The following is a 14,756-nucleotide window of genomic DNA, read 5'->3' as shown; positions in this document are numbered from 1 at the left end:
AAAGGACATAGGAAAGTATTGGTTTGGAAATAGGGTAGTTGATGAGTGGAACAGTCTACCTAGTTGGGTTATTGAGGCTAGGACTTTGGGTAGTTTCAAATTTAGGTTGGATAAGTACATGAGTGGGAGGGGTTGGATTTGAGAGGGACTTGCACATCGGAGCTTGTTTCTTGGGTGGCATTGAAAATTGGGTTGGTCAAATGTTTTGTTAGTGGGATGAATTGTAAAGGACCTGCCTAGTATGGGCCAACAGGCCTGCTGCAGTGTTCCTCCTTTCTTATGTTCTTATGTTAGCCCAGTAATATGTAAATTAACCCAATGATATGTAAATTAACCCAGTGATATGTAAATTAACCCAGTAATATGCAAGTTAACCCACAAATATGTAAATTAACCCAGTAATATATTATGTAAGACACATATGCAACAGTTAGGTATCTTTATTATGAAACGTTTCGCCTACACAGTAGGCTTCTTCAGTCAAGTACAGAAAAGTTGATAGAAGCAGAAGATACTTGAAGACGATGTAATCAGTCAATCACCCTTAAAGTTTTGAGGTGGTCAGTCCCTCAGTCTGGAGAAGAGCATTGTTCCATAGTATGAAACAATATGGAGATGAAGTGACAGGATGGAGCTTTTTATAGCGCCAAGAGGTGAGACGTAGGCCACTAGGCCTCTCAACATCTGAGTTCTTACCTCTCCTAGTGGCCTACGTCTCACCTCTTGGCGCTATAAAAAGCTCCATCCTGTCACTTCTCCATATTGTGGTCCCCTCAAGGAAGGTTCCTTGATGTTGGTGAGGGGCTCTTGATTTAGGGAATTGGATCTGTGCTCCAGTTCCCCGAATTAAGCCTGAATGCCTTCCACATCCCCCCCAGGCGCTGTATAATCCTCCGGGTTTAGCGCTTCCCCCTTGATTTTAATAATAATAATTCTCCATATTGTTTCATACTATGGAACAATGCTCTTCTCCAGACTGAGGGACTGACCACCTCAAAACTTTAAGGGTGATGGACTGATTACATCGTCTTCAAGTATCTTCTGCTTCTATCAACTTTTCTGTACTTGACTGAAGAAGCCTACTGTGTAGGCGAAACGTTTCGAAATAAAGATACCTAACTGTTGCATATGTGTCTTACCTAACAACCTGTCGGTATTTTATACCATTTTAATGTTCAACCCAGTAATATGCAAGTTAACCCAGTAATATGTAAATTAACCCAGTGATATGTAAATTAACCCAGTGATATGTAAATTAACCCAGTGATATGTAAATTTACCCAGTAATATGCAAGGTAACCTAGTACTATGTAAGTTAAAACAGTATTATGTAGACTAACCCAACGATATGTAAATTAACCTAGTAGTATGTAAATTAGCCGAATAATATGCAGTGTAACGCAGTACTATGTAAATTAACCCAGTGTTATGTAGATTAACCCAATAATATGTAAATTAACTCAGTACTATTTGTTAACCCACTAATATGTAAATTAACCCAATAATATGCAAATTAACCCAGTGCTATGTAAATTAACACAGTGTTACGTAGATTAACTAAAGCTCCCGCTTCACACACGGAGGGCCCGGGTTCGATTCCCGACGGGTGGAAACATTTCGACGTGTTTCCTTGCACCTGTTATCCTGTTCACCTAGCAGCAAGTAGGTACCTGGGTGTTAGTGGACTGGTGTGGGTGGCATCCTGGGGAGCAAGACTGAGGACCACAATCTAAATAAGTCAGATAGTCGTCGATGACGCACTGACTTTCTTGGGTTATCCTGGGTGGCTAACCCTCCGAGGTTAAAAATCCCAACGAAATTTTATCTTACCTTAACTCAGTACTATGTAATTAACACAGTGTTATGAAGATTAACTCAGTACTATGTAATTAACACAGTGTTATGAAGATTAACTTAGTACTATGTAATTAACACAGTGTTATGAAGATTAACTTAGTACTATGTAATTAACACAGTGTTATGTAGATTAACTTAGTACTATGTAATTAACACAGTGTTATGAAGATTAACTCAGTACTATGTAATTAACACAGTGTTATGAAGATTAACTCAGTACTATGTAATTAACACAGTGTTATGAAGATTAACTCAGTACTATGTTAATTAACACAGTGTTATGAAGATTAACTCAGTACTATGTTAATTAACACAGTGTTATGAAGATTAACTCAGTACTATGTAATTAACACAGTGTTATGAAGATTAACTCAGTACTATGTAATTAACACAGTGTTATGAAGATTAACTCAGTACTATGTTAATTAACACAGTGTTATGTAGATTAACTCAGTACTATGTAATTAACACAGTGTTATGAAGATTAACTTAGTACTATGTAATTAACACAGTGTTATGAAGATTAACTCAGTACTATGTAATTAACACAGTGTTATGAAGATTAACTTAGTACTATGTAATTAACACAGTGTTATGAAGATTAACTCAGTAATGGTCCCAAATCTGCACACAGAAATCACTCCCTACGAAAGTAAAAGACTGGGCAGGCGATGCAAAATGCCCCCAATAAAAAGTAGGGGCGCCATTGGTACACTAAGGGAAAACACTATAAGTGTCCGGGGCCCAAGACTGTTCAACAGCCTCCCATCAAGCATTAGGGGAATTGCCAATAAACCCCTGGCTGCCTTCAAGAGAGAGCTGGACAGATACCTAAAGTCAGTGCCGGATCAGCCGGGCTGTGGCTCGTACGTCGGACTGCGTGCGGCCAGCAGTAACAGCCTAGTTGATCAGGCCCTGATCCATCGGGAGGCCTGGTCATGGACCGGGCCGCGGGGGCGTTGATCCCCGGAATAACCTCCAGGTAACCAGGTACTATGTAAATTAACACAGTGTTATGTAGATTAACTCAGTACTATGTTAATTAACACAGTGTTATGTAGATTAACTCAGTACTATGTTAATTAACACAGTGTTATGTAGATTAACTCAGTACTATGTAAATTAACATAGTGTTATGTAGATTAACTCAGTACTATGTTAATTACCACAGTGTTATGTAGATTAACTCAGTACTATGTTAATTAACACAGTGTTATGTAGATTAACTCAGTACTATGTAAATTAACACCGTGTTATGTAGATTAACTCAATACTATGTTAATTAACACAGTGTTATGTAGATTAACTCAGTACTATGTTAATTACCACAGTGTTATGTAGATTAACTCAATATTATGTTAATTAACACAGTGTTATGTAGATTAACTCAGTACTACTGAATAATTACTTAGTATTTCTACTGTAATAACGACTCACCTCCTGAGGGTAAGTCAGGTAATGACCGTAGAGTGGAGACAGCAGCACGTCAGTGAGGAGACAGCAGCACGTCAGTGAGGAGACAGCAGCACGTCAGTGAGGAGACAGCAGCACGTCAGTGAGGAGACAGCAGCACGTCAGTGAGGAGACAGCAGCACGTCAGTGAGGAGACAGCAGCACGTCAGTGAGGAGACAGCAGCACGTCAGTGAGGAGACAGCAGCACGTCAGCGAGGAGACAGCAGCACTTCAGTGAGGAGACAGCAGCACGTCAGTGAGGAGACAGCAGCACGTCAGTGAGGAGACAGCAGCACGTCAGTGAGGAGACAGCAGCACGTCAGTGAGGAGACAGCAGCACGTCAGTGAGGAGACAGCAGCACGTCAGCGAGGAGACAGCAGCACGTCAGTGAGGAGAAAGCAGCACGTCAGTGAGGAGACAGCAGCACGTCAGTGAGGAGACAGCAGCACGTCAGTGAGGAGACAGCAGCACGTCAGTGAGGAGACAGCAGCACGTCAGTGAGGAGACAGCAGCACGTCAGTGAGGAGACAGCAGCACGTCAGTGAGGAGACAGCAGCACGTCAGTGAGGAGACAGCAGCACGTCAGTGAGGAGACAGCAGCACTTCAGTGAGGAGACAGCAGCACGTCAGTGAGGAGACAGCAGCACTTCAGTGAGGAGACAGCAGCACGTCAGTGAGGAGACAGCAGCACGTCAGTGAGGAGACAGCAGCACGTCAGTGAGGAGAAAGCAGCACGTCAGTGAGGAGACAGCAGCACTTCAGTGAGGAGAAAGCAGCACGTCAGTGAGGAGACAGCAGCACTTCAGTGAGGAGAAAGCAGCACGTCAGTGAGGAGACAGCAGCACTTCAGTGAGGAGAGAGACTATGAGAGCCGGGAGGCAGAGGTTGGCAAGCGTCAACACAACACAGTACAGGAAGCGTACGTGTTCCCCTGACCAACCGTCATCACTTGTTATTTATACATTGTCGTTACATTACTCTTAGGTGGTTTAGGAAATGTTTCACCCTCAATGCCTTTAGTAATTTTTCTGGTGGCAAAAATATTTTACTTTGAAACGGCGAAGTTTATTGAGTAGAAAACTGTTGTAGTGTAGGAGGAACGCGCAGTGTTTGACACAGATGTTTACCGTGGCCCGGCCACAGGGCTGTAAACAGTAATCTCTCCGAGGTTCCTGACATTGGTGAGGGGCTCTTGATCTTGGAAATTTGATCTGTGCTCCAGTTCCCTAAATTAAGCCTGAATACCTTCCACATCCTCCCCTCCCCACAGGCGTTCCCCGTAATTATAATAATAATAATAATATAAACAGTATTCCGTGTGGTGACCCGACACTGCCGGGTCAGGACCCGCCCTGGTAAACCTACCTGAACCTCAACTGGCAGAGTAACAGGTTCCTCAGAGCAGTATCGTCTCCAAATTACTGACAACACTTTCACAAAGGAACACTGGCAATACTAATAATACACAGTCATCACAACCCTCTACGAGTTTCCGAATGTATATTATTATGCAGCTCTCTCGCCTGCGTTCCAGGGAATACAAATCAAGGGATTCCAACCGTTCACAGGCTCCTAAATTACTGGGAACGGTTGAAGTCCCTTGATCTGTATTCCCTGGAACGCAGGCGAGAAAGATACATGATAATATACACTTGGAAAATCCTAGAGGCATTAGTACCAAATTTGCACACGAAAAATCACGACCTATAAAAGCAGAAGACTCGGCAGGAGATGCAACATTCTCCAATGAAAAGCAGGGGCGCCACAGTGTCAGGGGCCCAAGACTGTTCAACTACCTCCCAGCATACATAAGGGGGAATACCAATAGACCCCTGAATGTCTTCATGAAGGCGCTGGACAGACAGCTAAATTCAGTACCTGACTAGCCGGGCTGTGGTTCGTACGTCAGTTTCCGTGTGGCCAACAGCAACAGCCTGGTTGATCAGATCCTGATCCACCACGAAGCCTGGTCTCAGACCGAGCCGTGGGAGCGTTGACCCCAGAAACCCTCTCCCGGTATATTCCAGGTATACCACCATGTCACTCCTCACTAAGCTTGACTTGGTGTGTACTAACAACCACCTTCATCCCAGGCGAAATTACGGAATTAGAAAATTGACAGACCCTTCAAGGTTCACTGGTGGTGTATATTTACTGCTGAGGTAAGTACTACTGGTGTAACACAATCTACCTGAGGTAATACCACAGTCTGTCTGAGGTAACACCTCAGTCTGCCTGAGGTAACACCTCAGTCTGCCTGAGGTAACACCACAGTCTGTCTGAGGTAACACCTCAGTCTGCCTGAGGTAACAACTCAGTCTGCCTGAGGTAACACCTCAGTCTGCCTGAGGTAACACCTCAGTCTGCCTGAGGTAACACCTCAGTCTGCCTGAGGTAACACCACAGTCTGCCTGAGGTAACAACTCAGTCTGCCTGAGGTAACACCTCAGTCTGCCTGAGGTAACACCTCAGTCTGCCTGAGGTAACACCTCAGTCTGCCTGAGGTAACAACTCAGTCTGCCTGAGGTAACACCTCAGTCTGCCTGAGGTAACACCACAGTCTGCCTGAGGTAACAACTCAGTCTGCCTGAGGTAACACCTCAGTCTGCCTGAGGTAACACCTCAGTCTGCCTGAGGTAACACCACAGTCTGCCTGAGGTAACAACTCAGTCTGCCTGAGGTAACACCTCAGTCTGCCTGAGGTAACACCTCAGTCTGCCTGAGGTAACACCTCAGTCTGCCTGAGGTAACACCTCAGTCTGCCTGAGGTAACACCTCAGTCTGCCTGAGTCTGCCTAAGGTAACACCTCAGTCTGCCTGAGGTAACAACTCAGTCTGCCTGAGGTAACACCTCAGTCTGCCTGAGGTAACAAGTCTCAGTCACCTCAGTCTGCCTGAGGTAACACCTCAGTCTGCCTGTCTGCCTCAGTTCAGTCTGCCTGAGGTAACACACCTCAGTCTGCCTCAGGTTAACACCTCAGTCTGCCTGAGTCTGCCTAACACCTCAGTCTGCCTGAGGTAACACCTCAGTCTGCCTCAGGTAACACCTCAGTCTGCCTGAACACCTCAGTCTGCCAGGTAACACCTCAATCTGCCTAAGTTAACACCTCAGTCTGCCTCAGGTAACACCTCAGTCTGCCTCAACACCTCAGTCTGCCTGAGTTAACATCTGACTCAGGTAACACCTCAGTCTGCCTCAGGTAACACCTCAGTCTGCCTGAGGTAACACCTCAGTCTGCCTCAGGTAACACCTCAGTCTGCCTCAGTTAACACCTCAGTCTGCCTCAGTTAACACCTCAGTCTGCCTGAGGTAACACCTCAGTCTGCCTCAGGTAACACCTCAGTCTGCCTCAGGTAACACCTCAGTCTGCCTGAGGTAACACCTCAGTCTGCCACCTCAGTCTGCCTGAGGTAACACCTCAGTCTGCCTCAGGTAACACCTCAGTCTGCCTCAGGTAACACCTCAGTCTGCCTCAGGTAACACCTCAGTCTGCCTCAGGTAACACCTCAGTCTGCCTCAGGTAACACCTCAGTCTGCCTCAGGTAACACCTCAGTCTGCCTGAGGTAACACCTCAGTCTGCCTGAGGTAACACCTCAGTCTGCCTCAGGTAACACCTCAGTCTGCCTGAGGTAACACCTCAGTCTGCCTGAGGTAACACCTCAGTCTGCCTCAGGTAACACCTCAGTCTGCCTCAGGTAACACCTCAGTCTGCCTCAGGTAACACCTCAGTCTGCCTCAGGTAACACCTCAGTCTGCCTGAGGTAACACCTCAGTCTGCCTGAGGTAACACCTCAGTCTGTCTCAGGTAACACCTCAGTCTGCCTGAGGTAACACCTCAGTCTGCCTGAGGTAACACTTCAGTCTGCCTCAGGTAACACCTCAGTCTGCCTCAGGTAACACCTCAGTCTGCCTCAGGTAACACCTCAGTCTGCCTCAGGTAACACCTCAGTCTGCCTCAGGTAAGCAACACCATACAGGAATATATTCAAAAATGATGTATTAAACTAATTTAACTAAAGATATTTACCTTGTCATGTTACCTTGAAATAACATTGAGACAAGTAAACATTATACTCCAACCTGAGAGTACATACGTTGTACTCCAACCTGAGAGTACATACATTGTACTCCAACCTGAGAGTACATACATTGTACTCCAACCTGAGAGTACGTACGTTGTACTCTAACCTGAGAGTACGTACGTTGTACTCCAACCTGAGAGTACATACGTTGTACTCTAACCTGAGAGTACATACGTTGTACTCTAACCTGAGAGTACATACGTTGTACTCTAACCTGATAGTACATACGTTGTACTCCAACCTGAGAGTACATACATTGTACTCCAACCTGAGAGTACATACGTTGTACTCTAACCTGAGAGTACATACGTTGTACTCCAACCTGAGAGTACGTACGTTGTACTCCAACCTGAGAGTACATACGTTGTACTCCAACCTGAGAGTACATACGTTGTACTCTAACCTGAGAGTACATACGTTGTACTCCAACCTGAGAGTACATACGTTGTACTCCAACCTGAGAGTACATACGTTGTACTCCAACCTGAGAGTACATACGTTGTACTCTAACCTGAGAGTACATACGTTGTACTCCAACCTGAGAGTACATACGTTGTACTCTAACCTGAGAGTACATACGTTGTACTCCAACCTGAGAGTACATACGTTGTACTCCAACCTGAGAGTACATACGTTGTACTCCAACCTGAGAGTACATACGTTGTACTCTAACCTGAGAGTACATACGTTGTACTCCAACCTGAGAGTATATACGTTGTACTCCAACCTGAGAGTACATACGTTGTACTCTAACCTGAGAGTACATACGTTGTACTCTAACCTGAGAGTACATACGTTGTACTCTAACCAGAGAGTACATACGTTGTACTCTAACCTGAGAGTACATACATTGTACTCCAACCTGAGAGTATATACGTTGTACTCCAACCTGAGAGTACATACGTTGTACTCTAACCTGAGAGTATATACGTTGTACTCCAACCTGAGAGTACATACGTTGTACTCTAACCTGAGAGTACATACGTTGTACTCTAACCTGAGAGTACATACGTTGTACTCTAACCAGAGAGTACATACGTTGTACTCTAACCTGAGAGTACATACGTTGTACTCCAACCTGAGAGTATATACGTTGTACTCCAACCTGAGAGTACATACGTTGTACTCCAACCTGAGAGTACATACGTTGTACTCCAACCTGAGAGTACATACGTTGTACTCCAACCTGAGAATACATACGTTGTACTCCAACCTGAGAGTACATACGTTGTACTCCAACCTGAGAGTACATACGTTGTACTCCAACCTGAGAATACATACGTTGTACTCCAACCTGAGAGTACATACGTTGTACTCTAACCTAAGAGGGCATACATTGTACTCTAACCTAAGAGGGCATACGTTGTACTCTAACCTGAGAGCACATACGTTGTACTCTAACCTGAGAATACATACGTTGTACTCTAACCTGAGTACATATGTTGTACTCTAACCTAAGAGGGCATACGTTGTACTCTAACCTGAGAGCACATACGTTGTACTCTAACCTGAGAGCACATACGTTGTACTCTAACCTGAGAATACATACGTTGTACTTTAACCTGAGAGTACATACGTTGCACTCTAACCTAAGAGGGCATACATTGTACTCTAACCTGAGATATGGGGTGCACAATAAACTAGCAACTTCGGTGGCAAAATCTAAAAATCTAAAATCGCCACCACAACAACCAGCACTGTCAACACAACAACCAGTAATGTGTGAACACCACCACAATAACCAGCATTGAGTCACCACCACCACCACAACAACCAGCACTGTGTCAACACCACCACCACAACAACCAGCACTGTGTCAACACCACCACCACAACAACCAGCACTGTGTCAACACCACAACAACCAGCACTGTCACCACCACAACAACCAGCACTGTGTCACCACCACAACAACCAGCACTGTGTCACCACCACAACAACCAGCACTGTGTCAACACTACCACAACAACCAGCACTGTGTCAATACCATCACAACAACCAGCACTGTGTCACCACCACAACAACCAGCACTGTATCAACACAACCACAACAACCAGCACTGTGTCAATATCATCACAACAACCAGCACTGTATCAACACTACCACAACAACCAGCACTGTGTCAATACCATCACAACAACCAGCACTGTATCAACACTACCACAACAACCAGCACTGTATCAACACAACCACAACAACCAGCATTGTGTCAATACCATCACAACAACCAGCACTGTGTCACCACCACAACAACCAGCACTGTATCAACACAACCACAACAACCAGCACTGTGTCAATACCATCACAACAACCAGCACTGTATCAACACAACCACAACAACCAGCACTGTGTCAATACCATCACAACAACCAGCACTGTATCAACACAACCACAACAACCAGCACTGTGTCAATACCATCACAACAACCAGCACTGTATCAACACTACCACAACAACCAGCACTGTATCAACACAACCACAACAACCAGCACTGTCACCACCACAACAACCAGCACTGTATCAACACTACCACAACAACCAGCACTGTATCAACACAACCACAACAACCAGCACTGTGTCAATACCATCACAACAACCAGCACTGTGCCAACACCACCACCACAACCAGCACTGTGTCAACACCATCACAACAACCAGCATTGTGTCAACACCATCACAACAACCAGCATTGTGTCAACACTACCACAACAACCAGCACTGTGTCAACACTACCATAACAACCAGCACTGTGTCAACACTACCATAACAACCAGCACTGTCAACACCACCACCACAACGAGAACTGTGTCACCACAAGAACGAGAACTGTGTCAACACCACCACCACAACCAGCACAGTCAACACCACCACCACAACCAGCACTGTGCCAACACCACCACCACAACCAGCACTGTCAAAACCACCACCAAAACCAGCACAGTGTCAACACAACCACAACAACGAGAACTGTGTCAGCCCAAACCAGCACTGACACCACCACAACATCCAATACTGACAGTACCACAACAACCAGCACTATGTCACCACCACAACAAGCATTGTCAACACCAACACAACAACCAGCACTGTGTCAACACCACTAACAGCAGTGTCAACACCACTAACAGCAGTGTCAACACCACTAACAGCAGTGTCAACACCACTAGCAGTAGTGTCAACACCACTAGCAGTAGTGTCAACACCACTAACAGTAGCGTCAACACCACTAACAGTAGCGTCAACACCACTAACAGTAGCGTCAACACCACTAACTGCAGTGTCAACACCACTAACAGCAGTGCCAACACCACTAACAGTAGTGTCAACACTACTAACAGCAGTGTCAACACCACTAACAGCAGTCTCAACACCACTAACAGCAGTCAACACCACTAACAGTAGTGTCAACACCATTAACAGTAGTGTCAACACCACTAACAGTAGTGTCAACACCACTAACAGCAGTGTCAACACTACTAACAGCAGTGTCAACACTAACAGCAGTGTCAACACTACTAACAGTAGTGTCAACACCGCTAACAGTAGCGTCAACACCGCTAACAGTAGTGTCAACACTACTTACAGCAGTGCCAACAATAACAGCAGTGTCAACACCACTAACAGCAGTGTCAACACCACTAACAGCAGTGTCAACACCACTAACAGCAGTGTCAACACCACTAACAGCAGTGTCAACACCACTAACAGCAGTGTCAACACCACTAACAGCAGTGTCAACACCACTAACAGCAGTGTCAACACCACTAACAGCAGTGTCAACACCACTAACAGCAGTGTCAACACCACTAACAGCAGTGTCAACACCACTAACAGCAGTGTCAACACTACTAACAGCAGTGTCAACACCACTAACAGCAGTGTCAACACCACTAACAGCAGTGTCAACACCACTAACAGCAGTGTCAACACTACTAACAGCAGTGTCAACACCACTAACAGCAGTGTCAACACCACTAACAGCAGTGTCAACACCACTAACAGCAGTGTCAACACCACTAACAGCAGTGTCAACACCACTAACAGCAGTGTCAACACCACTAACAGCAGTGTCAACACCACTAACAGCAGTGTCAACACCACTAACAGCAGTGTCAACACCACTAACAGCAGTGTCAACACCACTAACAGCAGTGTCAACACCACTAACAGCAGTGTCAACACCACTAACAGCAGTGTCAACACCACTAACAGCAGTGTCAACACCACTAACAGCAGTGTCAACACCACTAACAGCAGTGTCAACACCGCTAACAGTAGCGTCAACACCGCTAACAGTAGTGTCAACACTACTAACAGCAGTGTCAACACCACTAACAGCAGTGTCAACACCACTAACAGCAGTGTCAACACCACTAACAGCAGTGTCAACACCATTAACAGTAGTGTCAACACCACTAACAGTAGTGTCAACACCACTAACAGCAGTGTCAACACTACTAACAGCAGTGTCAACACTAACAGCAGTGTCAACACCACTAACAGTAGTGTCAACACCACTAACAGCAGTGTCAACACCACTAACAGCAGTGTCAACACTACTAACAGCAGTGTCAACACCACTAACAGCAGTGTCAACACCACTAACAGCAGTGTCAACACCACTAACAGCAGTGTCAACACCACTAACAGCAGTGTCAACACCACTAACAGCAGTGTCAACACCACTAACAGCAGTGTCAACACCACTAACAGCAGTGTCAACACCACTAACAGCAGTGTCAACACCACTAACAGCAGTGTCAACACCACTAACAGCAGTGTCAACACCACTAACAGCAGTGTCAACACCACTAACAGCAGTGTCAACACCACTAACAGTAGTGTCAACACCACTAACAGCAGTAACACCACTCAACACTACTAACAGCAGTGTCAACACCACTAACAGCAGTGTCAACACCACTAACAGCAGTGTCAACACCACTAACAGCAGTGTCAACACCACTAACAGCAGTGTCAACACCACTAACAGCAGTGTCAACACCACTAACAGCAGTGTCAACACCACTAACAGCAGTGTCAACACCACTAACAGCAGTGTCAACACCACTAACAGCAGTGTCAACACCACTAACAGCAGTGTCAACACCACTAACAGTAGTGTCAACACCACTAACAGCAGTATCAACACTACTAACAGCAGTGTCAACACCACTAACAGCAGTGTCAACACCACTAACAGCAGTGTCAACACCACTAACAGCAGTGTCAACACCACTAACAGCAGTGTCAACACCACTAACAGCAGTGTCAACACCACTAACAGCAGTGTCAGCACCACTAACAGCAGTGTCAACACCACTAACAGCAGTGTCAACACCACTAACAGTAGTGTCAACACCACTAACAGCAGTATCAACACTACTAACAGCAGTGTCAACACCACTAACAGCAGTGTCAACACCACTAACAGCAGTGTCAACACCACTAACAGCAGTGTCAACACCACTAACAGCAGTATCAACACCACTACATGCATGTTTGGATATTCTTCACTGTAATGCTACAGTGAATGTTGTCACCGTCTCTCACTCTACACACTTTGTAGTTTGTCACTGACACATCCATACAACCCGCCAATTTCGGTAATATTTGCGCAATTAACCACGTTGTTCAAGATAATAGCCACATATTGCATTTAGCTTTATCATCATCTGTGTGTCTGACAAACTGCCGGAAGTACATCAGTCTACTCACACTTGAAGTTGCTCCATAAACTTACTTATCAACCTTTCTGTTGTAGATTGTTTCAGACTTCTAAGTTCTAACTACATTACCGTAACATTGATTATTTACTTCTATGTTAATATTTTTCCTAATGCTAGACGAAGATACACCTAAGTTATTTTCTATATTATCATTACTCAAGTTGCCTGTTCCAGCTCAGTTAACTGATCTCTTGTTGTGTATTTCATAATAAATATTTAACACAATTACGGGAGTCATCACTCCTTCCCCGCCTGCCATATGTACTTCTCTTTACTCTTTTTTCCACTTACTTTCACAGGAACAGAATTTGCCACTTTCCTTTGGCAATATACTCATTGTCAATATAAATATGTACTCGATTTACCAGTTCAGCAAACAAGGTGAGGTAGCATAGCCTCACCTCGTTACATTCACTCTCCTCATCCTACAGTATCTAGTGATAGTTGGCAGCTTTGTACCTCCAGGTTTCTTGCTAAACAACCTTCATCCCATCTAATTAGTCTGATATTACTGTTGTTTCAGCTGAACACACTTCAGTTTGGGAAGAACCGCCTCTATGAACCTGACTACAAGTGTGATGTAACAGCAGTGATGTTCCACTGAACTCTTCCCTCCTTCCAAAGTGGTCAGGTCACTTACCTTTAAAACCCTACCTCCCCCACCACCCTCCTAACCTTTCCCATATTTCCATCCACATCTTACCAAACCTCTGGTCATAACATCGTACCTTCCATCTCTCAGCATGTTAGGTCCATCTCACGTATGACTGACTCACCTCTTACTCCCTTGTAACGTAAGACTGACTCACCTCTTATTCCCTTGTTACGTAAGAATGACTCACCTCTTACTCCCTTGTAACGTAAGACTGACTCGCCTCTTCCTCACTTGTAATAACAAGAGTAAACGTATTCATAAAGGGAGAATCACTGAACACAATGTGTCACTCTGGGAAGGAGAAGCAGACTGAGTTGTCATGGTAGACTAACACAGACACCTCACACCATTCAGGAATTATACGTGTTATGACCAAGGTCATTCGTTATGTTGATATTTTTACACAGTCGTAATATTATTATGAGGTGTGTTAGACTTTAATGTATTTTATTGCTTGTGTGACAATAATTACGTGTGTATGTAATGACGGAAGGTAAAGTGAGATGCGGAGTATGTTGTGGTGGAGCAGCAGCGACCAGAGTGACATTCCTGGCCATACTGTGAGAACCATTGATCACCTCACTACTGACAACACTGTCACCAGGCATACGCTGACAACACTGGCAAGCCGGTCAGATACTGACTTCAGATGTCTGTCCAGCTCCTTGAAGACAGCCAGGTGTCTGTTGGTAATCCCTCATATGTATGCTGGGAGGCAGCTTGCTCTTCTTGGTACTCTGCCTTGACAAAAAAACTGAAAGATAGACTGCAAATCACCCAGAACAAAATCGTAAGATTCATCCTGGGGCTGGGACCAAGAGAACATGTAGGCCAGGATGAATTACAGCAGTTGGATATGCTGAATGTTGAAGACAGAGTAAAACAACTGAAGCTAAATCATGTTTATAAAATTGCTCACGAACAGTGTCCAGAATATCTTGCTGTCAATTTTGTCAAGGTTGGGAACCAAAGCAATCA

At 44.9% G+C, this 14,756-nt stretch overlaps 1 protein-coding gene across 3 annotated transcripts in view; it reads right to left on the bottom strand.

The window, feature by feature from the left end:
• Positions 1–14,096, bottom strand: part of LOC128698470 (NFX1-type zinc finger-containing protein 1-like) — a 412,092-nt gene extending 397,996 nt beyond the window's left edge. The window contains exon 1 of one of the 3 annotated variants that reach the window (XM_070103988.1): positions 13,966–14,096. The gene's annotated coding sequence lies outside the window, so the exon portion shown is untranslated. Of the gene's footprint in view, positions 1–3,294; positions 3,428–13,899; positions 13,923–13,965 lie in introns of those variants that run through there. The other 2 variants (XM_070103990.1, XM_070103989.1) reach the window with 2 other exon arrangements.
• Between the last annotated feature and the right edge of the window lie 660 nt (positions 14,097–14,756).

This window comes from Cherax quadricarinatus, chromosome 88 (genome assembly GCF_038502225.1).
Source record: "Cherax quadricarinatus isolate ZL_2023a chromosome 88, ASM3850222v1, whole genome shotgun sequence".
In the NCBI taxonomy this organism is placed as follows: Eukaryota; Metazoa; Arthropoda; class Malacostraca; order Decapoda; family Parastacidae; genus Cherax; species Cherax quadricarinatus.
Note: the sequence above shows the minus strand (reverse complement) of the source record. Positions and strands in the feature narration are given on the sequence as shown.